Source organism: Phyllobates terribilis, unplaced genomic scaffold (genome assembly GCF_046119375.1).
Source record: "Phyllobates terribilis strain yellow unplaced genomic scaffold, ASM4611937v1 Scaffold_3__8_contigs__length_932513732, whole genome shotgun sequence".
NCBI lineage: Eukaryota > Metazoa > Chordata > Amphibia > Anura > Dendrobatidae > Phyllobates > Phyllobates terribilis.
In genome coordinates this window covers 392,034,594-392,059,894 of record NW_027362763.1, presented here as the reverse complement: position 1 = coordinate 392,059,894, position 25,301 = coordinate 392,034,594, and positions in this window count along the sequence as shown.

The window sequence follows — 25,301 nt, the reverse complement described above, 5'->3', positions numbered from 1 at the left end:
CAAGCCACCACTGCTAGGCAACTCCTTAAGGGCCGGGATATTCTTCACCCACTCCCAAAGGGGAGGGAGCACTTCTCAGACTGCTGTCGCAGGCTAGCTTGCGTCTGGTTACGTGCACGATGTGGAGTCAGCTACAAGATTAAATCCAAAACTAGCAAAAAAAACAAATGAAAACCAAAGGGAAACCCCGGGACAATAGCTAATAAAGAAGAACCAATAACAAATATTAGCAACTACTGAGTAGCAACCAGAGCTCGACTAGGAAGCACTCACCATTCACCCACACAGGGGAACTGTATAAACACAACTGAACTGAATTAGAAGCAGGCTTCAAATAGCCAGCCCAAATCTAAGAATAATATTCAGGTGATGCACTCCTCCCAGTCATGTCCAGGCAGCCACTCCCTGTTTATCTGCACAGCAGGGAGCACACATTCCCACCAATGGTTAACACCTGGCAACTGGAAACACAGCATCCCATGTCTCCCGGGCCATGAAACCAGTGGCAAGCACATTGTCCCATGTTCCCACATCGCTCACGACTTCCACGCGAAAATATGGCTGTGTTGGCCTTCTCGGCTTCTGTTTTTTTTAGAATAATAAATTGAATTTAGTTGAATTTGTCTACGGCTTTTAATTTTTCTGAAACATGAATCTGAATGAACTGTCAAGTCACTGCACTGAAAACATTTTTTTGAGGTAAAATCACATTTACAGTTGAAACCAGAAGTTTACACTATATAAAAAGACACATTTGCATGTTTTTCTCAATATCTGACATGAAATTAGAATAAACCTTTCCTGTTTTAGGTCAATTAGGATTACCATAATTTTTAACATTTGCCAAATGCCAGAATAGTGAGAGAGAGAGAGAGAGAATGTTTTAAGGCATTTTTATTACTTACTGCAAAGTCAAAAGTTTACACACACTAAGATTACTATGCCTTTAAACAATTCTGGACTGCTCAAATGATGATGTGATGTGTTTAGAAGATTCTGATTTTTGGAAATATCTGAATTTATTAGAGACACACCTGTGGATGTATTTTAATGCACACCTGAAACACACTGCTTCTTTGTATAGCATCATGGGAAAGTCTAAAGACATCAGCCAAGATATCAGGAAGAGAATTGTGGAGTTGCATAAGTCTGGCTCTTCCTTGGGTACAATTTCAAGATACCTAAAGGAGTCTCGTTAATCAGTACAAACAATTATTTGCAAGTACAAACAAGATGGGAATGTCCAGCCATCATATCCCTCAGCAATATGGATGTGCTCCCACCCTGGGACATTGAGGAGTGGATTTTTATAGGATTTATTATAAACAAACAGACCCTTTTTATTTTAAGAGTATTTGAGTGAAAACGCAGGTTCAAAATCACATAGCAAATGGTTGACATATGGATGGCTTGTGAGTAAAAAAATGCACACTTGGATTGCACTCACATTACACTCGGAACACCACACGGATGTCAGTCGTCCCATGCTCCTGGATGAGAATGGTACTGATTTTGTATATGCTAGTGTGAGCATACCCATAAACTGCAAATAAAATGAGACAGGGCAGCAGAGCAAAGGTTCACATATCAAGCATCTAGTGTCCATGAGTTGTCTCTCTCCTAGGTGTCGTCTATGACTGCTAGTGCATGCTCGCACCACTTTTCTCTCTCTAGTGAAATTTTTTTTTCGTACCTTCATGCAGATTTGTTAGTATAGTTGTGAGATTATTGGACATGATGGTTGATGAGTGAAAGTGCAAAATGGGGTTGATTAGTTATCACTGCAGAGAGAGGCTCCAGTGGTAATTGTCAATATTTGGAAAGTGACATCAAAAGAGTTCCAAACTTATACGTTTAACAGAGGCTTCCGATGAATGCCATACAGTAGTATCCATAAAACATAAACAAATTTCACAGGATACAGCTGCATGTAATAGACTTGCTATTACCCTATTCTAAACCTTTTTTGTTTGTATACTGCACTGGCTAGGTGAAGTCTATAAGGACTTTGGACATGATTAATGTGCACATCACAAAGCTTTACTGGCATATATGCTAAACGTGAAAAAGAGATTTGATGCGAACAGAGCATTACTGACTAGGAAAGTTTGTATTTCCCACAAGTATAATAGTATTAGAATTAAAAAGTGATAAGGTAAAAACAACATGAAACCAATATTTTTGTGACTCCCAGTAGAAATTAAATTTTGTTTTCCTCAATTGTATGCCTTTTGATCAATATTCACTAGTTGAGACAAAGTGTCAGTATTTCTATTTTTTGTTTAATTAATTTCAAGATGCTCATCTATTGTATTTTTTTAACTTGATAATATGTGCTGAACTCCTGAAATGCTGCAGTAAGCAAACAGTAAAGACAGAGAGCTGAGGACGCAGAAACCCACACTCTAAGTGGTGGCACATCTAGTGAAATATGTACTTTTCATTAAAACCTAACTTACAAAATGTAATTTTGAAAAATGTGCTATTAGCTATTTTCATTTGCAAAAAAGGCAGCTTACTTACAATTACTTTCCAATTACTGATTTTAAATTATAGACTAGAAATGAGTGATTGCTGAAGGGTGTTATTTGTGCATAAATCAAAAAATTCCATCTGAAATATAAAGTTTCAATTTGATGCTGTTATGTAATTACGAGCTGTTGTTTTCGATAAGCCTTTATCTTTCCTGTTTAGAAATAGTGCTCATTTTGTGCAATTGTTTGCTTTAGTACATTTGTGCTTGAAAATCTAGGATTTATTTGAGGTGCATATATCCATGTACAAGGCAACGTATGCCCAAATATTATATATTATAACACTATGTTTCTTCATAAATGTCATTGAACTATCACTGAGGGAGTAAAGCATAATATTGATATAACTAATGTACACCCAGTTTAATATATTGCAAACTCAATATCTTTTTCATCAATCTAAGGGTTTTGGGCTGATACATATCCTTTCCAAGTGTGTCTTCTGAGAATATGTTACTGTGCAAAGAATGAATAAAAAGTAAGAAATGTACAACCGTGCATTTTTTTTTCTCATTCTTGACAAAATATTTCAGCTTTTGGAAATTGTCGAAAGGTACTAAGCCCAGTATTGCAGAAATCATATGTGCAAATTAGTAAGGTTATTGGGAAATTGCAATTTCTGTAGTATTGGGAAAAAAGATTATTCAAGTTATTTATTGATAAAGTGAAATATCACTTTGTCTATATTTAATACAGACTACAAACTTAACGTTGCCTCCATCTGTTGGTTTCTAACTGACTTCACCTCTGAAATAGCGCACCTACACAGAGTTAACTGAGATATCTGATGGGGGGTGTAGCCTCTGTCCAACCGAACATACTGGTGTGCCTGGGACCTGTAGTGTCTGACACTATGGGTGTGTGTGCACTGTCCAGCAGGAGTAATCAGCTCCCTGCTATGGACAATTATACAGCACCACACCCTAATTAAACTCCCAGCATCACAGCAAATTGCTACGAGTTGATAATTATAGTTTATTCTTGCTCTGGTTCAGTCCTTTTATTTCAGTTATGGTTTAGCCTGTTTGATTATTGTTTTTCATCTCAGCCCGTGTTTTGACTATCCTTTAGCCTGACTATATTGTTCCTGTCCCTGACCTTCTGGTTTGATGCGGCTTTCTAGCCACCCTCTGCCAACTCGCTTCATGGACCAGCAACCGCTTTGTGGACCCAATCCATGGTCCTCTTTATAAATATAGATCATTGTCCAGGGTAAAAGTGGGAAGGCCAGAGCACCCCCCCCCCCGTGATCTACTAGAGGTGATGGTTTAAATTTTAGACCTGGATCAGTTGGTCCAGAATATCACAGATTGATCATTCCACAATCCAAGGTGATCCTAAGTGACCAATTTCAGATGACCATAATTTTTTTGTTACGTTTAGGGATCGCTCACATTTGCATATAAAAATACTGAGTGCACTCGGACCAATGTTATTCAATGAGGTAGTGCTGATCTGTGTATTATTTCTCAGCTGTATTTGGCATGAGAAAGAAATCGCAGCATGCTGCGATTTCACTCTGAGATTGGACAGTGCAAGAAAAAAATTGCATGCTATACGGGTACATTACAATTCTGTAAGATGGGAAACTGTAAATGGTCCTATAAAAGATTAATAACTGCTGAGTAAAATAATGGATTGCATACAGACAGTAAAAAGACAGCACAAGGATGACAAGTGAGAAAAAAATGTCCCACTTTCCTGGATGAGAATGGGACCCATTTTTTATATGCTAGTGTGAGCGAGCCCTTAGGGAAAGTTGCCACCTATACTTCAGCCTCAGCTCATATTCATCCGGTTCTGATTTCCAGTGTGTGGAACTCATTTCCCTGCTGCAAGGTGACTTCCAGGCTTGAGCCTTATACCAACCCACTGATGCTCTAAAACTCTACACAATTGATCCTTAATCTTGAGACTTTTGGACTCCTGTGTGACGATCCTGACCATGTACCATTAGCAGAACGTTAGCTAGCATCCCTGCACATGATGTGAAATACTGCTGAAGATTACTGCACAAAGTTTCAGTGCCGGGCCATAAACTCTCAATGGAATGACCAAGCCCTTTTCTGTCACTTCCATACTGGACTCTGTTCAAATCAAAGACATGTGAATACAGTTCCTCCTTCAGTTTCCCTTGAAACAGTCATCCCCTAGCAATCCGACTTGATAGTCAGTGGTATGAATGCAGACAGTATTGTACTGCAGATTTTGCACCTCAGCCTAAGACTTATGCATCTATCACATATACTGAGGAGCCCTTGGTGACACAGGCCCATCAATAGCAAGGGGTCAAATGGCATAAACTGGATCTTTATACCAACCGTGGAGATTCTAGATATCAAATATGTGAATGTCCAAGCCAGCCTCCGCCAGTAAAGCTTCAGTGCTTAAATGGGTCAGGGGATGCTCACTTAGGTGCACAGGTGTTTCTCGATAATTCTGCAAAATAATTTCTCCCAGCTTGTATATCTTACCTGGAATAATCTGTGTGGCTTAAGGTCTTTATTCATTATGGTACAGCAGCAAATTTTGTTGATGCCAAAGTGGCAAAAGATCTTGATTGACCTTTTCTAAAATTATGTTTCCCTCTGAAAATTATTGCTATAGACAATATATCTCTCACTTAGGTTGTGGTAAAGTATATCACTAAAAAGATGTCTGTGCTTATTGTTACCTAACACTTAGAGTTCATATCAACTGTTGCTCTTGAAAACCTGTCTGCAGCAGTGATCTTGGGCATGCCTAGGTTACATAAATATAAAAAAAGCAAAAACACACAATATTTTTCTTAATACCCTTTTATAGCCATATTCCAATAAGAAGTATACTGTGAAATGCAGAAACTGTAAAAATATATAATCAACTCAATTAGGTAACAATGTTGTTGCCTATTCGGGGTAAATATATTGTTTTCTGCTTCTGCACTTCACAGTATGTTTCCCTATTGGAATTTAGCTATAAAAAGGCACTGAAGAAAAACGTTTTCCGCATTTTGTGTTGTTACTGTTTTTTTTAAGTCATTACAGAGGATTTGGAGATATCCTTATCTCAACACAGTGGTTTCCCCAATAATGCAGTGAGAGTTTTTATATATATTTTGTGGCTATTTACATACATAACTTGCATACTTACAAACATAACCCAGTTATTGACTGCCATCAGGATGATATTGTACACTGGAAACCTGAGAATTAGAAGAAATGTATGTTTTTATCCAAGAAATTGTCATAAGTTTTATCCAGGGGCTTAACATGAAATATTTAGAGATGTTTCTGATGTATTTTTTTTGTCTGAATCTGAAAAGTTGCCCTTTCATATGGTGCATGATTATTCTATATTACCAAACTCCCACGTCCCCATAGGTAATATGAATAATTTTTTGGGTCCAGAATGTCAGACTATGAAAGATTATATAACAGACAGTCTACAAAAAGGATTCATCATAGCTTCCTTGTCTCAACTAGGACTAGGTGCAGGTTTTTTTCTTGTTATTAAAAAAGATGGTGATCTTAGACCATGTATTAACATAAAATTAGTAGAAAAAATCAGTACTCTTTGCCTCTCATATCTCTATAACCAATTTTTGAGAGCCAATTAGTTCATCATGCTTGAGCGCATAACTTGATCTGAATAAGAGAAGGAGATGAGTGTAAGACAGCATTTCATAGAATCATAGAATCATAGAATGGTAGAGTTGGAAGGGACCTCCTGGGTCATCTGGTCCAACCCCCTGCTCAAAGCAGGATTCACTAGATCATCTCAGACAGATGTCTGTCCAGCCTCTGTTTGAAGACGTCCATTGAAGGGGAACTCACCACCTCTCGTGGCAGCCTGTTCCACTCATTAATCACCCTAACTGTCAAAAAGTTTTTTCTAATATCTAATCTGTGTCTCCTCCCATTTAGTTTCATCCCATTGCTTCTAGTCTTTCCTTGTGCAAATGAGAATAAAGATGATCCTTCTACAATGTGACAGCCCTTGACTTATTTGTAGACAGCTATTAAGTCTCCTCTCAGTCTTCTTTTTTGCAAGCTAAACATTCCCAAATCCTGCAACCGTTCCTCATAGGACATGGTTTGCAGACCAGTCACCATTCTGGTCGCTCTTCTCTGAACTTGCTCCAGTTTGTCTATGTCTTTTTTAAAATGTGGTGCCCAAAACTGTACACAGTATTCCAGATGAGGTCTGACCAAAGAGGAGTAAAGACCGATAATGACTTCACGTGATCTAGACTGTATGCTTCTGTTAATACATCCCAGAATTGTATTTGCCTTTTTTGCTGCTGCATCACACTGTTGACTCATGTTCAGTCTATGATCTATTAGTATACCTAAGTCTTTTTCACATGTACTGTTGCTTAGCTCTATTCCTCCCATTCTGTATATGCTTTTTTCATTTTTATTGCCCAGATGTAGTACTTTGCATTTTTCCCTGTTAAAAACCATTCTGTTGGTTGCTGCCCACTGCTCCAGTTTATTTAGGTCTTTTTGAATCCTCTCTCTCTCTTCTCTAGTATTAGCTATCCCTCCTAGCTTTGTGTCATCAGCAAATTTAATCAGTTTACCCTCAATTCCTTCATCTAAATCATTGATAAAGATGTTGAACAATACAGGTCCCAGGACGGAGCCCTGTGGTACCCCACTTGAGACATTCATCCAGCTGGATGTGAAGCCATTTACAACCACCCTTTGAGTCCGATCACTAAGCCAGTTATGAATCCATCTAACAGTTGCCTGGTCCATTGCATACTTGGTCATTTTTTCAATAAGGATGATGTGAGATACTTTGTCAAATGCTTTGCTGAAGTCAAGATATACTATATCTACAGCATTTCCCTGATCCACCCAGTCAGTGATTCTGTCATAGAAGGAAATTAAGTTAGTCTGACATGACTTGTTAGTTACAAACCCATGCTGACTCTGGTTAATCACTTCATTCTTATCCATGTACTTACATACATGTTGTTTAATAATTTGCTCAAAGATCTTTCCTGGTATAGAAGTCAGACTCACCGGCCTATAGTTCCCTGGGTCCACCTTCTTCCCCTTTTTGAAGATAGGAACAACATTTGCTCTTCTCCAGTCTTCTGGGACTTCTCCTGTTCTCCAAGAATTTTCAATTTAATATACCCGAGGGTCACTACGGGTATCTTTTGATGCCTTTTGGGTTAAATACCCCACCAGCTATTTTTCAAAATTTTGTTAATGACATATTCAGAGATTTAACTGGTTAATATGTGGTTGTGGTAGATAGCTGACATCTTGGTCTATTCATCTAAAGTCACACATTCAACATGTAGGCACTGTATTCCAAAGACAAAGACAATTTTTTATTTGATAAACTTGAAAAATGTGTTTTCCTGGTTCAAGAAGTTAACTTACTGGGGTATAACTTGTTCACCAAAGGTTTCTGTATGGACCTCTCAAAAGTCCAAGCTATAATAGATCCCTTTCACACATAGTCTTCCACAATCACTATTCACTGTTCCAGGGAAAACACCATCTTTCTGACATAATGTGCACAGAAGAACAGAACAGGAAGGTAAAAGAAAGTTGTACCGCTGCACATGGGGCGACATAACATCATCAGACAGAGAGCAAGGGACTCTGGCCTCCTCCAAACAGCATGGTCTTGGATTGGGGGCTGGCTGCTTTTCATTGGACCACCCTGCACTATGGTAAATTTATTAAAAAAAAATTCTAAGAATCCCAAAAAATAGACTGACTGGACTATTAACGGGGCAGATGTAGTAAACTGGAAACATGAGGTTATCATTGAATGAAAGTTTCTCATCAGACTCTGTATCAGTACAGCCAAAATCACAGTGTCCTTTTGTATTGAATGTTTATGTCTCAGAGGTTGGAGTGGTGATATCATAAGGTACCCCAACTCTAACTCTCCGTCTGAGAGCTTAGGTTTCAAGAAATGTTCATTTGCAAAGAAAACTTACGATATTGATAATTGTGAATAGCTGGCAATCAAGTGGACCTTCAAGGAAGAGCATCATTTCCTAAAAGGTGCTAAACATAAGTTCATGGACCTCAAAAATTTGACTTATTTAGATTCATTCAAGAGTAGTGTTGAGCCACCCCCGTAGTGTTCGAGTTCAGTTCGGTTCGTCGAACACGCTTGTGTTCGCCGAACTGTTCGTCGAACTGTTCATCGAACACCTTCGAATACCGTTAAAACCAATGGCAGGCAAACAAAAACACATAGAAACACATAGAAAACACCTTCAAAGGTGTCCAAAAGCTGACAAACTGCTCAGAAGACACAACTAACACATGGAAAAGTGACAAGTACATATAGTCATGCGAAAAGAATAGAAGTGGAGGAGTAAAAGGAGGGGGAGACACAGATATAGGCATGTCATGCCCTTCTGAAATCCAAAAAGTGAGAAGCCGAACCGGCCAGTCCGTTCCTGCCCGTGCCACCTCCGTGTCGCCGGGTTTGTGCCAGAGTCGCGGTGGACCCTGACAGCCAGCCCCCCTCTCCCAATACTGGTGCCTGTCCGCTGGTGGGTCGAGCGAGCCCCCCTGTGGTGGAGGCAGCTCTAAGCTTTTTAATTTAAATTGTCTCTCTAATTTGAATGAATACACTTTAAATCCTTTTACAAGGATCTATTGGAGGGCAAGTCTCATGCCAGCAGCCGCGTAATTCCAGCTCCAGTAGCGTCCACTAAAGCTGCTGCAATTAAAAAGCTTTTATAAGGATCGAGCTCGGCGGTCCACCGCACGGCGTCCTACCGCCAGTCCCAGCCCCTATGCCTTGGGGTGCCTCCCGATGCTCTTCACTGAGTATCCCGGGGTCCCAAAGCATTTCCTTTGAAAAAATTAAGTGTCCAAACTACAGGTGGTGTAGCTTGCTTAACAGCTGGGATAATCCGCTGACTAGCAGACACTGCTACTAGGCACAAAGTATTTCCTGGGCTAGATGCAGTTAAAAATTTGTAATTAGATACTCTCGTTGGATGCTGAGAAAGCATTCCATAGAGTCAACTGGCACGCCATATATTATTCTCTTAAAAAGCTTGGGGTAGGGGTCTAGGGGACCCTTTTATAGCCAAAATCACGGCCCTGTATCACAATACGTCACCTAGGCTGAAGATAAATGGAACTGTAGCACCCCGAGGGCTCGGTTGCTACAGAGGTATTGCACCACACCCAGAGGTGTGATATCTCACTCTCAGGTAAGGATGGAGTGTGGATCAGGACCCCGACACCTGCATGCATTACACCACATTGCCATGGGGCAGGGCGACCAATATGCCCCTGAGATGGGCACGACAGTCCCTGTCCCTGGCTGGAGTGGGGGGAGGGAACACCGAGGAAGGGGAACCCTGTAGTGCAGGAGCAGGGAGGAAGCAGTTCCTGGGTGCATTGAGAAGGGAGTATAAAAGGTGGGCACCATCTTAGTTCAGTGCAGAGAAGTCTGAGCAGAAGTGACAGGGAGCAGGGGCTCTGCATGAGCTCTGCTCCGGAGGCGGGCCTAGTAACAGAGGCCCAGGCCTGGAAGAGGGAGAAGGAAGGAAGAGGAGCGGAGAAGGCTCCAGGAACGAAGAATGAAGGGATCCCAGGGGTGCGGACGGCCGAGTCTCCACCGCACGCCCGAATCCACCTGCGTCGAGGGGTCAGGCCAAAGGGGGAGACCGGTCCCCGAAACTAGTGGAGGCGGGAAACGACCCTCAGCTAGAAATCGGAGGCTGTGACATTTTATGTGGCGCAGCCCCTCGCTACACCAGCTAGGAAGGCACCACATAGGGTCAGGGAAACTGGCGCCAAGTTTACCAAGAGGAGGCCCGAGGCAGCCGGACAGAAGCGTTGGTAAGAAAGACCAGACAAAGGACACACAAAGGGGGTCCTGTGAAGTGCTCCAAAGTTATCTGGGAGTTGTCTGAGCCCCTCACATGGTGAGCACAGTACGACGTGGGCAGCCGTTACCTGCAGACGTGGTCTGGATAATAAGAACTGTGAGTAAAGGCCCTGGACTGCATCACTGACTCCGTGTCGTTACTGCTGCTGCCCTGCACCATCACCCCCATCCTCCGCATACACTGCCCTGAGGCTATACTCCTCCCGTGGGGAGTTATGCTACGCTCTGCTGCACCCACAACACCAGCCTCAGCGGTCTGCCCTGTAGCGGCGGTTCACTCTGACCGCAATCCACGGGTGGCGTAGTCGGACATTTAAACATCAAAACCACATAAATAGTTCCGCCACTGGTTTGACCGCCCTGAGCCACGGAACCGGGTCGCCGCCACGAAGACTACAACCACCAGCATCCACCAAAAACGGTCCGGCTCCGGGTGTCCCAAGGCCCAGGGGGTGCGTCAGAACATTTTCATCACCTTTCACAATCACCAATGGGACAAGGCAGGGATGTCCTCTGTCCCCTCTCTTATACATCCTAGTGACGGAGCACCTGCTCTCATCAATTCGCCATAACCCCAATATTAGGTGGATTGAGGTGGGAGGCACCGAGTACAAGTGCTCTCTATTTGCTGATGATGTCCTAGTATATATCACTCAATCACATATATCCATCCATGCTGTTATGGCTGAAATAGATCACTTTGTTACATGGTAAAATTTTAAAATCAATGCAGCGAAGTCTGAGGCCCTCGATGTCTCCCTCCCCAAATCCATATAGGATTCCATCCAGTCCAACTTTCCCTTTGCCTGGCCCTCACAGGGTATCAAATACTTAGGAATTCCTATTCATAGAGACCTCTCCCATCTATGTTATCTTAATTTTGGGCCCTTTATTGAACAATTCCATACAGACCACGGTTGGCAAGTTAGAACTGTAAGATTCACTACGTGAACCACTGGTGTTTTGTGGAAAAGCACATGTACACCGCGTTCCAAATTATTATGCAAAAAGTGTTTAGGAGTGATAAGGGAAGAATTTGTTTGTTTGTCAGTTAAACTCATTGATGGTGATGTGTGTCAGGGCTCTTTATATCACTGTAAGCAATTGCAGACACCTGTGCTAATTAGTTTGGCAGGTGTGTCCAATGAAAGGCAAGACTACTTAAGAAGGCTCTCTCACATTATTAAGCAGCCTACATTTTCTGCCAAAATGGGAAAGAAAAAGGATGTGTCGGCTGCTGAGAAGCAACAAATTGTGGAGTGTTTAGGTCAAGGCATGACTACAATCAACATTGTGCGATGATCAGGATGAAGTGTCTTGGCAATCAAGAAGTATGTAGCTGATTCACAGTACACACGTGTGCGTGCTGATAAGGACAAATTGAGGACTCTTTCCTACAGGCAATTACGTCAGGTTGAAAGAGCAGCGGCAAAAAAGCCTTGTCATAGCAGCAGACAAGTTTTTGAAGCTGCTTGTGCCTCCAACGTCCCCCGAACAACAAGATGCAGGGTCCTTCAGAGGTTTGCAGCTGTGCATACGCCATCCTGTCGACCTCCTCTATCCACTTCACACAAGCAGAAACGGCTCCAGTGGGCCAAACATTACATGAAGACTGATTTCAAAACTGTTTTGTTCACGGATGAGTGCCGTGCAGCGCTCGATGGTCCAGATGGATGGAGTGGAGGATGGCTGGTTGATGGACACCCCACGCAAACACGGCTACAGCGCCAACAAGGAGGAGGTGGAGTAATGTTTTGGGCTGGAATCATGGGGAGAGAGATTGTTGGCCCCTTTAGGATCCCTGAAGGCGCTAAAGATGAACTCCATAATGTATGTGGATTTTCTCAAACAGCACTTCCTGCCATGGTTCAAGAAGAAGAACCGTGTATTTCACAGCAAGATCATTTTTCTGCATGATAATGCACCATCTCATGCTGCACATAAAACATCTGCATCTCTGGCTGATATGGGCATAAAAGGGGACAAACTTATGGTGTGACCCCCATGCTCCCCTGACCTCTACCCCATTCAGAACCTTTGGAGCATCATTAAAAGGAGTGTCTATGATGGCGGGAGGCAGTTCACATCTAAGCAACAGCTCTGGGAGGGTATTCTGTCCTCATGCAAAACAATTGAAGCAGAAACCATCCAAAACCTGACAAATTCAATGGACGAGAGAGTTCAGAAGCTCCTTTCGAACAAGGGGTCCTATGTGAAAATGTAACATCACCTACAATAAAGTTTTGAGTTGAAAACTGTTTGATTTCAGTTTCTAACAACCTGCTAATGCTTATAATTTCAAAAATGACCATTTTTTTGGTCTTTATTAAAATGAAAAGGTTGATCGAAAAGTTTGGGGGATCTAAGAGTGTGGCAACCCAGTAGTCATGATTACTTCGAATTCTGACAATATGAGGTTCATGCTGCAGGTAGTGCAGCAAGAAGGCACTTATGTGTCTTGCGCATCTCGGAGCCCCAAAATTATTTTCCGGGCTAGATGCAGCTAAAAATTATTTTTAATTTTAAATCTGGTGGAGCTTATTATAGATGGCCTAATAGGATCAGTGCTGCACACTGCTACAAAGCCCAAATTATTTTCCAGTCAAGATACAGATAAACATGATTAGTAATTTGAAAGCTTAAAACGTTTGGTAGGGTGATTTTAACCAATCATCAAGCTTTTACTCTCCCCAGGATGACACAGGGGTAGAAAAGTCGTTTCGGATCCATGATTTGTTCATCTTTATGAACGTGAGTCTGTCTACATTATCAGTGGAGAGCCGCGTGCGCTTATCTGTCAGCACACCACCAGCAGCGCTGAACACACGTTCAGACAGAACGCTGGCTGCGGGGCATGACAAGATCTCCAAGGCGTAAGTGGCTAGCTCCGGCCATTTATCCAGATTGGAAGCCCAAAAAGAGCAAGGGTCCAGTGACACAGTCGTGGCTTCAATGTTTACTTGGAGATACTCCTGTACCATCGTCTCTAGGCGTTGACTATGTGTCAGACTTCTTGTCTCCTGTGGCCTTGCAAAGGATGGGCTAAAAAAGTGGTGAAATGATTCCGCAAAATTGATGTTACCAGCAGATACTGTGGTTCTGTTACGGTTTGAGTGCTGAACACTTGACGGTCCCACGGTTGGCAAGTTGGAACTGTGAGAATCACTACGTGCACCACTGGTATTTTGTGGAAAAGCACATGTAAGATTCTGCAACAGTCTCTGCTGATACTCCTGCATGCGTGCATCCCTTTCTATGGCAGGAATAATTTCTGCAAATTTACTTTTGTACCGGGGATCTAACAGTGTGGCAATCCAGTAGTCAGGATTATTTCTAATTCTCACAATTCGAGGGTCATGTTGCAGGTAGTGCAGCAAGAAGGCACTCATGTGTGTTGCGCATCCAGGAGCACCAAGTCCCTGTTGTGTTGGTGGCAAGGTAACAATCATGCTTCCTTCCTCTGTCCTCTCCCCCCAACCTCGCACAACAGAAATGTGATCAAGGTCTCCCTCATCTGATGAGTCTTCCATCAGTTCGTCCTCCACTTCTTCCTGGGCTCCTGCACCTTCCTCACTAGTTTGGCTGCTACCATGCGCCCTGGTAAAACCATCTCCCCCACCCTCACATGCCTGCCGCCTTGGTGCTGCCGACCTTCTGGACCTTGCAGATGTTAGCCCTTCCGCATACAACTCCTCCTCCTCTACTTCCTCCACCTCCTCTTGTGCCACCACCTGACTCCGAATTCTGTTTAACATGTGCTCCAGCATGTAAATCACCGGAATAGTCATGCTGATAATGGCATCGTCAGCACTAAACATCTTCGTCGCCATTTCAAAACTGTGCAGAAGGGTGCATAGGTCCCTGATCTGAGACCACTCCTCCAGCGTGATTTGCCCCACCTCTAAATCTCGTTGGCCCAGGCTATACGTCAGAACGTATTGCACCAGGGCTTGTCGGTGCTGCCACAGTCGCTGCAACATGTGCAGAGTTGAATTCCACCGGGTAGGCACATCGCATTTTAGCCGGTGAAGTGGCAGGCCCAACGACTTCTGTAGAGATGTAAGTCGCTGAGCTGCGGGATGCGAACGGCGGAAGTGAGCACACAGCGACCGTGCCCTCTGCAGAAGGCCATCTAGTCTGGGATAGTGGGCTAAAAATTGCTGGACAACCAGGTTCAACACGTGAGCCATACAAGGCACGTGTGTGACATTGCCCCGGCGAAGGGCCGCACCCAGGTTTGCAGCATTGTCGCACACGGCCTTCCCTGGTTTCAGGTCCAGTGGAGACAACCATTCATGAAATTGGTTCTCCAGAGCTGACCACAACTCCTCAGCTGTGTGACTCACATTTCCCAGACATTTCAATGTAAAAACCGCCTGATGACGTTGAGCCCTACTGCCAGCATAGTAAGGAGGTGTGCAGGATCCCTTCTGCGCAGTTAGAAAGCTTGTGGCATGACCAGACAGGCTTTGGGTGCAGGTGGAAGACCGAGAGGAGGTTGAGGAGGCAGAAGCAGTGGAGGAACTTTGACATAAAGAGGATTGACGCACAACTCGTGGGGACGGCAAGACTTGGACAGCAGCCCCTTGTCCTGCTGTCACCATAGTTACCCAGTGCCCAGTCAGCGACATGTAACGCCCCTGTCCATGCCTACTCGTCCAAGTGTCTGTGGTGAAATGCACCCTGTCACACACAGAGTTTCTCAAAGAAGCGGTGATGTTGTGTGCGACATGCTGGTGGAGCGCAGGCACACCTTTCTTTGAGAAGTAGTGCCGACTGGGCATCTGGTACTGGGGCACTGCGACGGACATAAGGTCTCGAAAATCCTCTGTGTCCACCAGGCGGAAAGGCAGCATTTCTGTAGCCAAGAGCTTGCAGATGGTGAAAATCAACCTCTTAGCTTTCTCATGGCTAGGAGGAAATGGTCTTTTACTTGTCCACATCTGAGGGACCGAGGGCTGGCTATTGTGCTTAGACGGGGTTGATAAGGGTGTCCCCGGCAAACTGCCGGTCTGTGAGGAAGATGCAGGCGGACATGTTAGGTTGCCTTCATCCAAAGGTGGTGCTATCGATGTCGGACAGCTGGTGTTACCACCTCCAAAGAAAATGATGACCTGCCAATCACGCTGGCTGTTGCGGGTAAAGAGGTGGCAGGTCTGCGCCCCAAAACAGGTGTGACTGCTGTCCCCCCAGTCACAGAGGATGAAGAGGCCGCGGATGCACAAGATATGGCAGACGGTGGTTGGCCCAGCCGGCTAGGCCGCATTGTAGCACACTGAGCTTCCCACTGCAACTTCTGCTTCATGTCCATGTGCCGGTTCATGCATGAAGTACTCAAACTATGTATTTTTTGGCCTCTACTTAGCTTTTGCTGACAAATGTTACAGATAACACGAGTTGGGTCATCTTTATCGATCTGAAAAAATGCCCAGGCTATGCAAGGCTTAGCACCCATGCGACCTGAAGAGCCACCACGACTTGTGGTGAGAGGCAGAGTTGTGTTTGAGGATGCAGTTGTTGACGTGCTTCCAGTACTACGTCTCTGTCCAGGAAGACGCAACCTGACATCGTCGTCACTAGCATCTTCCTCCACCTCCTCTGCTGACCTCATCTCTTGGCTGACTGTGGGTTGACAGTAAGTGGGATCTCCGACCTCATCATCATCACCCTGTGCGTTATCACACCCGTCGTCCTCAGAGCCAACCTGTTCCTGCCCTGACAAAAAACTAAAGTTGTCGCTCCAATCAGGTATTTGAGTCTTATCATCGTCTTCCTCATTGTCTCCACCAACAGGAGTTACAGTTTGGGAATGAGGGTCTACATTATGGTCAGAACCTTCTGCGTCTGGTCCTGGATCCGACTCATAAAGATTCTGGGCATCAGTGCAGATCATTTCCTCGTCTGGATTCACAGAAGCGCTGGAGTCGACCTCTGATTCCCAGGCTATAGTATGAGTAAACAGCTCTGCAGACTCAACCATATGTTCTACCTCATACTCAGACGGGCAGCTGGAGATTTGGGAGCTGTGAGGAAGCAAGTGCGATTTGGGTGACACCTTTGAGGACTGGAGTATTTGTGATGTTGAAGTTGATGTAGAGGAGAGCCCACTTAAAGGAGCACTTGATATCCGTTGAAGCACCTGCTGTTTTTGTGCCTCATCTGGAATTTGTAGCGATTGGCGTGGCCGTAAGAAAGGGATCTTATCACATTGTCCGCTAAAAGAAGTAGACATTTTAGTTTGGCTGGAAGATGGTCTTTCTTCTGCAGATGTTACTGTTGCTTTAACACCTACCCCACGGACACAACCTTTTTTCCCCTTCCCAACACGCCTATTCCCCTTTCCACCAGCAGCAGGCCTTTTTCCACTCATTTTGGTGGTTAACTAATTCACAACTCTGGAGTTGTTTGCACAAAAAAACAATGGATGGTAACCGAGCAGAGCTGAGTGGCCAAACTGTGGTATTAGGCCAAAACTATTGGCTGGGTTAGATGCAGAAAAAAATTATTTTGAATTTGCAACCTGATGGAGGTCAGTATAGATGGACTAATAGAGAAAGTCCGACACACTACTAGAAGGCCAAATATTTTTTCAGATGAGATGCAGAAAAAAATATATTCAGTTTGCAACCTGATGGAGGTCAGTATAGATGGACTAATACAACAAGTCCCGCACACAGCTAGAAGCCCAAATATTTTTTCAGAGGTACTGTAGATGCAGATAAAAATTATTTTTAATTTGCAACCTGATGGAGGTCAGTATAGATGGACTAATAGAGAAAGTCCGACACACTACTAGAAGGCCAAATATTTTTTCAGAGGTAGATGCAGAAAAAAATATATTCAGTTTGCAACCTGATGGAGGTCAGTATAGATGGACTAATACAACAAGTCCCACACACAGCTAGAAGCCCAAATATTTTTTCAGAGGTACTGTAGATGCAGATAAAAATTAGTTTTAATTTGCAACCTGATGGAGGTCAGTATAGATGGACTAATAGAGAAAGTCCGACACACTACTAGAAGGCCAAATATTTTTTCAGAGCTAGATGCAGAAAAAAATTATATTCAGTTTGCAACCTGATGGAGGTCAGTATAGATGGATTAATAGAACAAGACCCACACACAGCTAGAAGCCCAATATTTTTTCAGAGGTAGATGCAGAAAAAAATATATTCAGTTTGCAACCTGATGGAGGTCAGCATAGATGGACTAATAGAACAAGTCCCACACACTGCTAGAAGCCCAAATATTTTTTCAGAGGTACTGTAGATGCAGATAAAAATTAGTTTTAATTTGCAACCTGATGGAGGTCAGTATAGATGGACTAATAGAGAAAGTCCGACACACTACTAGAAGGCCAAATATTTTTTCAGAGGTAGATGCAGAAAAAAATATATTCAGTTTGCAACCTGATGGAGGTCAGTATAGATGGATTAATAGAACAAGACCCACACACAGCTAGAAGCCCAATATTTTTTCAGAGGTAGATGCAGAAAAAAATATATTCAGTTTGCAACCTGATGGAGGTCAGTATAGATGGACTAATAGAACAAGTCCCACACACTGCTAGAAGCCCAAATATTTTTTCAGAGGTACTGTAGATGCAGATAAAAATTAGTTTTAATTTGCAACCTGATGGAGGTCAGTATAGATGGACTAATAGAGAAAGTCCGACACACTACTAGAAGGCCAAATATTTTTTCAGAGGTAGATGCAGAAAAAAATATATTCAGTTTGCAACCTGATGGAGGTCAGTATAGATGGACTAATAGAACAAGTCCCACACACTGCTAGAAGCCCAAATATTTTTTCAGAGGTACTGTAGATGCAGATAAAAATTAGTTTTAATTTGCAACCTGATGGAGGTCAGTATAGATGGACTAATAGAGAAAGTCCGACACACTACTAGAAGGCCAAATATTTTTTCAGAGGTAGATGCAGAAAAAAATATATTCAGTTTGCAACCTGATGGAGGTCAGTATAGATGGATTAATAGAACAAGACCCACACACAGCTAGAAGCCCAATATTTTTTCAGAGGTAGATGCAGAAAAAACTATATTCAGTTTGCAACCTGATGGAGGTCAGTATAGATGGACTAATAGAACAAGTCCCACACACTGCTAGAAGCCCAAATATTTTTTCAGAGGTACTGTAGATGCAGATAAAAATTAGTTTTAATTTGCAACCTGATGGAGGTCAGTATAGATGGACTAATAGAGAAAGTCCGACACACTACTAGAAGGCCAAATATTTTTTCAGAGGTAAATGCAGAAAAAAATATATTCAGTTTGCAACCTGATGGAGGTCAGTATAGATGGATTAATAGAACAAGACCCACACACAGCTAGAAGCCCAATATTTTTTCAGAGGTAGATGCAGAAAAAAATATATTCAGTTTGCAACCTGATGGAGGTCAGTATAGATGGACTAATAGAACAAGTCCCACACACTGCTAGAAGCCCAAATATTTTTTCAGAGGTACTGTAGATGCAGATAAAAATTAGTTTTAATTTGCAACCTGATGGAGGTCAGTATAGATGGACTAATAGAGAAAGTCCGACACACTACTAGAAGGCCAAATATTTTTTCAGAGGTAGATGCAGAAAAAAATATATTCAGTTTGAAACCTGATGGAGGTCAGTATAGATGGATTAATAGAACAAGACCCTCACACAGCTAGAAGCCCAATATTTTTTCAGAGGTAGATGCAGAAAAAAATATATTCAGTTTGCAACCTGATGGAGGTCAGTATAGATGGACTAATAGAACAAGTCCCACACACTGCTAGAAGCCCAAATATATTTTCAGAGGTACTGTAGATGCAGATAAAAATTAGTTTTAATTTGCAACCTGATGGAGGTCAGTATAGATGGACTAATAGAGAAAGTCCGACACACTACTAGAAGGCCAAATATTTTTTCAGAGGTAGATGCAGAAAAAAATATATTCAGTTTGCAACCTGATGGAGGTCAGTATAGATGGATTAATAGAACAAGACCCACACACAGCTAGAAGCCCAATATTTTTTCAGAGGTAGATGCAGAAAAAAATATATTCAGTTTGCAACCTGATGGAGGTCAGTATAGATGGACTAATAGAACAAGTCCCACACACTGCTAGAAGCCCAAATATTTTTTCAGAGGTACTGTAGATGCAGATAAAAATTAGTTTTAATTTGCAACCTGATGGAGGTCAGTATAGATGGACTAATAGAGAAAGTCCGACACACTACTAGAAGGCCAAATATTTTTTCAGAGGTAGATGCAGATAAAAATATATTCAGTTTGCAACCTGATGGAGGTCAGTATAGATGGACTAATAGAACAAGTCCCACACACTGCTAGAAGCCCAAATATTTTTTCAGAGGTACTGTAGATGCAGATAAAAATTAGTTTTAATTTGCAACCTGATGGAGGTCAGTATAGATAGACTAATAGAGAAAGTCCGACACACTACTAGAAGGCCAACTATTTTTTCAGAGGTAGATGCAGAAAAAAATATATTCAGTTTGCAACCTGATGGAGGTCAGTATAGATGGATTAATAGAACAAGACCCACACACAGCTAGAAGCCCAATATTTTTTCAGAGGTAGATGCAGAAAAAAATATATTCAGTTTGCAACCTGATGGAGGTTAGTATAGATGGACTAATAGAACAAGTCCCACACACTGCTAGAAGCCCAAATATTTTTTCAGAGGTACTGTAGATGCAGATAAAAATTAGTTTTAATTTGCAACCTGATGGAGGTCAGTATAGATGGACTAATAGAGAAAGTCCGACACACTACTAGAAGGCCAAATATTTTTTCAGAGGTAGATGCAGAAAAAAATATATTCAGTTTGCAACCTGATGGAGGTCAGTATAGATGGACTAATACAACAAGTCCCGCACACAGCTAGAAGCCCAAATATTTTTTCAGAGGTACTGTAGATGCAGATAAAAATTATTTTTAATTTGCAACCTGATGGAGGTCAGTATAGATGGACTAATAGAGAAAGTCCGACACACTACAAGAAGGCCAAATATTTTTTCAGAGGTAGATGCAGAAAAAAATATATTCAGTTTGCAAACTGATGGAGGTCAGTATAGATGGACTAATACAACAAGTCCCACACACAGCTAGAAGCCCAAATATTTTTTCAGAGGTACTGTAGATGCAGATAAAAATTAGTTTTAATTTGCAACCTGATGGATGTCAGTATAGATGGACTAATAGAGAAAGTCCGACACACTACTAGAAGGCCAAATATTTTTTCAGAGCTAGATGCAGAAAAAAATTATATTCAGTTTGCAACCTGATGGAGGTCAGTATAGATGGATTAATAGAACAAGATCCACACACAGCTAGAAGCCCAATATTTTTTCAGAGGTAGATGCAGAAAAAAATATATTCAGTTTGCAACCTGATGGAGGTCAGTATAGATGGACTAATAGAACAAGTCCCACACACTGCTAGAAGCCCAAATATTTTTTCAGAGGTACTGTAGATGCAGATAAAAATTTGTTTTAATTTGCAACCTGATGGAGGTCAGTATAGATGGACTAATAGAATGATGCTTTGCCCAAAAGATTTTACTTCACTAGGTGCAGTAAAAAAATTGGTATTCTATACACAGGTGGTATATCTTGCAACACAGATAGGCTACTCCACTGACTAACACACTCTGCAATAGGCCAAAAAGGATTAGCTTTGCTAGATTCAGCCAAATGCTGTGAAAAAAACTTGCACAGCACTGGCACAGACCTGCCTGGCAAAAACTGATAGGAACTCATGTAACCTAGTCCTGAAAAGGACTCCAATTACAATTAGTCTTTACTCCCACAACCTATCTATTTAAGAGCACAGACCTCCCTGATAAAAGTCGTAGGAAATGCTGTAACCTAGTCCTTAAAAGGACTGCAATCACAACTATTCCCTACTCCCAAGCTATCTGTATATTTGTGCGAAAATTGGCTTGAAATTAACAAGGTATAGCGCACACAGCAACAGCGGTGCCGTCTAACACGCAGCTGCAGCAGTGAGAAAATGGTGGCGACGGGGAAAATGGCTTGGTCTTATAGGGCAAGGACATGTGACATACACTGCCAATGACACATGCCCTTGCTTGTGTGAAAAAAAGCACTTCGCTCCGTGTGTGCGCTGCTGATAGGCTGACAGATTGCACCTCCCCACTGTAAATGCGGGAAAGAGAAAAAAAAATGGAGATCTTCATTGTTCATGCAGAGATCCATCCCCTGCCCCTCCCCCCACCCCGCTGTACACTCAAACTGCGTATTAACATTAATTTTCATCATTACTGAGAAAATATCCAGTTATGATTTTGGTGCACGAACAGTTATCGAACATATCCTTGAACAGCCGAATTTTTCTCAAATTGTTCGTGTTCGCCGAACGGCTCGAACACCGCCCAAAACAGCTCGAATTTGAGATTGGCGAACAGTTCGAGTAGAACAACGCTCATCTCTAGTCCCAAGGCCTAGGGGGCGCGTCAGAACATTTTCATCACCTTTCATAATCACCAATGGAACAAGGCAGGGATGTACTCTGTCCCCTCTCTTATACATCCTAGTGACGGAGCACCTGCTCTCATCAATTCGCCATAACCCCAATATTAGGTGGATTGAGGTGGGAGGCACCGAGTACAAGTGCTCTCTATTTGCTGATGATGTCCTAGTATATATCACTCAATCACATATATCCATCCCTGCTGTTATGGCTGAAATAGATCACTTTGTTACATGGTCAAATTTTAAAATCAATGCAGCGAAGTCTGAGGCCCTCGATGTCTCCCTCCCCAAATCCATACAGGATTCCATCCAGTTCAACTTTCCCTTTGCCTGGCCCTCACAGGGTATCAAATACTTAGGAATTCCTATTCATAGAGACCTCTCCCGTCTATGTTATCTTAATTTTGGGCCCTTTATTGAACAACTCCATACAGACCACGGTTGGCAAGTTAGAACTGTAAGATTCACTACGTGAACCACTGGTGTTTTGTGGAAAAGCACATGTACACTGTGTTCCAAATTATTATGCAAAAAGTGTTTAGGAGTGATAAGGGAAGAATTTGTTTGTTTGTCAGTTAAACTCATTGATGGTGATGTGTGTCAGGGCTCTTTATATCACAAAAAGCAATTGCAGACACCTGTGCTAATTCGTTTGGCAGGTGTGTCCAATGAAAGGCAAGACTACTTAAGAAGGCTGTCCCACATTATTAAGCAGCCTACATTTTCTGCCAAAATGGGAAAGAAAAAGGATGTGTCGGCTGCTGAGAAGCAACAAATTGTGGAGTGTTTAGGTCAAGGCATGACTACAATCAACATTGCCAAGACACTTCATCCTGATCATCACACAATCAAGAAGTATGAAGCTGATTCACAGTACCCACGTGTGCGTGCTGATAAGGACAAATTGAGGACTCTTTCCTACAGGCAATTACGTCAGGTTAAAAGAGCAGCGGCAAAAAGGCCTTGTCATAGCAGCAGACAAGTTTTTGAAGCTGCTGGTGCCTCCAACGTCCCCCGAACAACAAGATGCAGGGTCCTTCAGAGGTTTGCAGCTGTACGTAAGCCATCCTGTCGACCTCCTCTATCCATTGCACACAAGCAGAAACGGCTCCAGTGGGCCAAACAATACATGAAGACTGACTTCAAAACTGTTTTGTTCACGGATGAGTGCCCTGCAATGCTCGATGGTCCAGATGGATGGAGTAGAGGATCGCTGGTTGATGGACACCCCACGCAAACACGGCTACAGCGCCAACAAGGAGGAGGTGGAGCAATGTTTTGGGCTGGAATCATGGGGAGAGAGATTGTCGGCCCCTTTAGGATCCCTGAAGGGGTAAAAATGAACTCCATAATGTATGTGGAGTTTCTCAAACAGCACTTCCTGCCATGGTTCAAGAAGAAGAACCGTGTATTTGTAACATACCTGGCGGCGTCCTTGCATAGTGGTCCATCTCCCACTGTGCAAGAGCGCGCACTTGTTCTCCAATCCAGAATGTCTCTCTGGCTTCCCTCCATGCTGCCTGTTTGCTTCTGTTTCTGCTGCTTAAAGGCGGCGCCCGATCACTTCCTTCTTTTTGTGCCTGCTGCAGGCACACCCCTTGTGCGTCCTCAGCCTATTGCTGTCTGTCACCTGGTATTTAAACCAGCTGCTCCAATTAACCCATGCCTGAGCATTGTGTTTCATTCAGTGTGCTCTTTCACTCTGAATGTGCCAGGTCCCCTTCTGTGTTTGCTTGTCTGCCTATCCTGGAGGCTGTATTTCCAGGCCTGTGTGAACTCACTCCTAGCCTGTTCTTTCCGCCTTCTGGGGGCCGCATACCTAGACCCATTCCTGTATCTTGCCTGTTCCTGTCTGAACTCGCTCCTAGCCTGTTCCTCCCGCCTTCTAGGGGCTGCATACCTAGACCCCTCCTGTATCTTGCTACTGTGTCTGTTCTTGTCTGTTTACACTTCTAGCCTGTTTCCTGTGTTTCTCTTTGTCCGTACCTTTCCTTTTTCTGCAGAGTCTGAACTCGTACCTAACTCCTGCACGTTGTCACTGTACTTCCGTTTGTAAGTTCGTGGTCCACTCGCTACTTCACTATAAGTACCCTGTGGGTATCTGGTTCTGCCTTTCCCTTCCTGCCTGTTCCGTGTGTACAGAGCCCTGTCCCCCCTGCTCTGCCTTGCTCACCACTCTGGCGGTTCTAGCCTGCTCTGCCTTGCTCACCGCTCCGGCGGTTCTAGCCTGCTCTGCCTTGCTCACCGCTCCGGCGGTTCTAGCCTGCTCTGCCTTGCTCACCGCTCTGGTGGTTCTAGCCTGCTCTGCCTTGCTCACCGCTCCGGCGGCTCTAGCCTGCTCTGCCTTTCTCACTGCTCCGGTGGTTCTAGCCTGCTCTGCCTTGCTCACTGCTCCGGCGGTTCTAGCCTGCTCTGCCTTGCTCACCGCTCCGGCGGTTCTAGCCTGCTCTGCCTTGCTCACCGCAACAGCAGTTCTAGCCTGCTCTGCCTTGCTCACTGCTCCGGCGGTTCTAGCCTGCTCTGACCCTTTGCTCACTGCTCCGGCAGTCTCGCTCCGCTCTGACCCTTTGCTCACTGCTCCGGCAGTCTTGCTCCGCTCTGACCCTTTGCTCACTGCTCTGGCAGACTTGCTCCGCTCTGACCCTTTGCTCACTGCTCCGGCAGTCTTGCTCCGATCTGACCCTTTGCTCACTGCTCCGGCAATCTTGCTCCGCTCAGACCCTTTTCTCATTGCTCCGGCAGTCTCACTCCGCTCAGGCCCTTTGCTCACTGCTCTGGCAGTCTCGCTCCGCTCTGACCCTTTGCTCACTGCTCCGGCAGTCTCGCTCTGCTCTGACCCTTTGCTCACTGCTCCGGCAGTCTCGCTCTGCTCTGACTACTCTTGCTCACCGCTCCAGGCGGCCTCTTCCTGCTCTACTCTTGCTCTGCGCTCCAGGCGGCCTCGTCCTACTCTACTCTTGCTCACCGCTGCAGGCGGCCTCGTCCTGCTCTACTCTTGCTCACCGCTCCAGGCGGCCTCGTCCTGCTCTACTCTCGCTCACCGCTCTAGGCGGTCTCGTCTTGCCCTGCTCTCGCTCACCACTCTGGGCGGCCTTACTCTGCTGTGTTTGTCCGCCAAATCTGTGGTTCTGTTCCTGAGTCCCAATGTGTACTGGGTCCTATCCCGCCTATGTTCCTACCTGCTAGTGACTCCCTATCTGCACTCTAGCCGTGCTTGTCTGTACCCCCCTGCCTGCATACCCGCCTGCCGGCATACCAGTCGTGCCTGCCTATACCCACCAGTCTGTGTGCCAGCCTAACCAGCCTGTTCCTGTATTCCCCTGTGTGGGTCAACAGCCGTGTCTGGGGTCTGTCCAGGAGTAGCACCTGGTCCCTCTGCTCGGT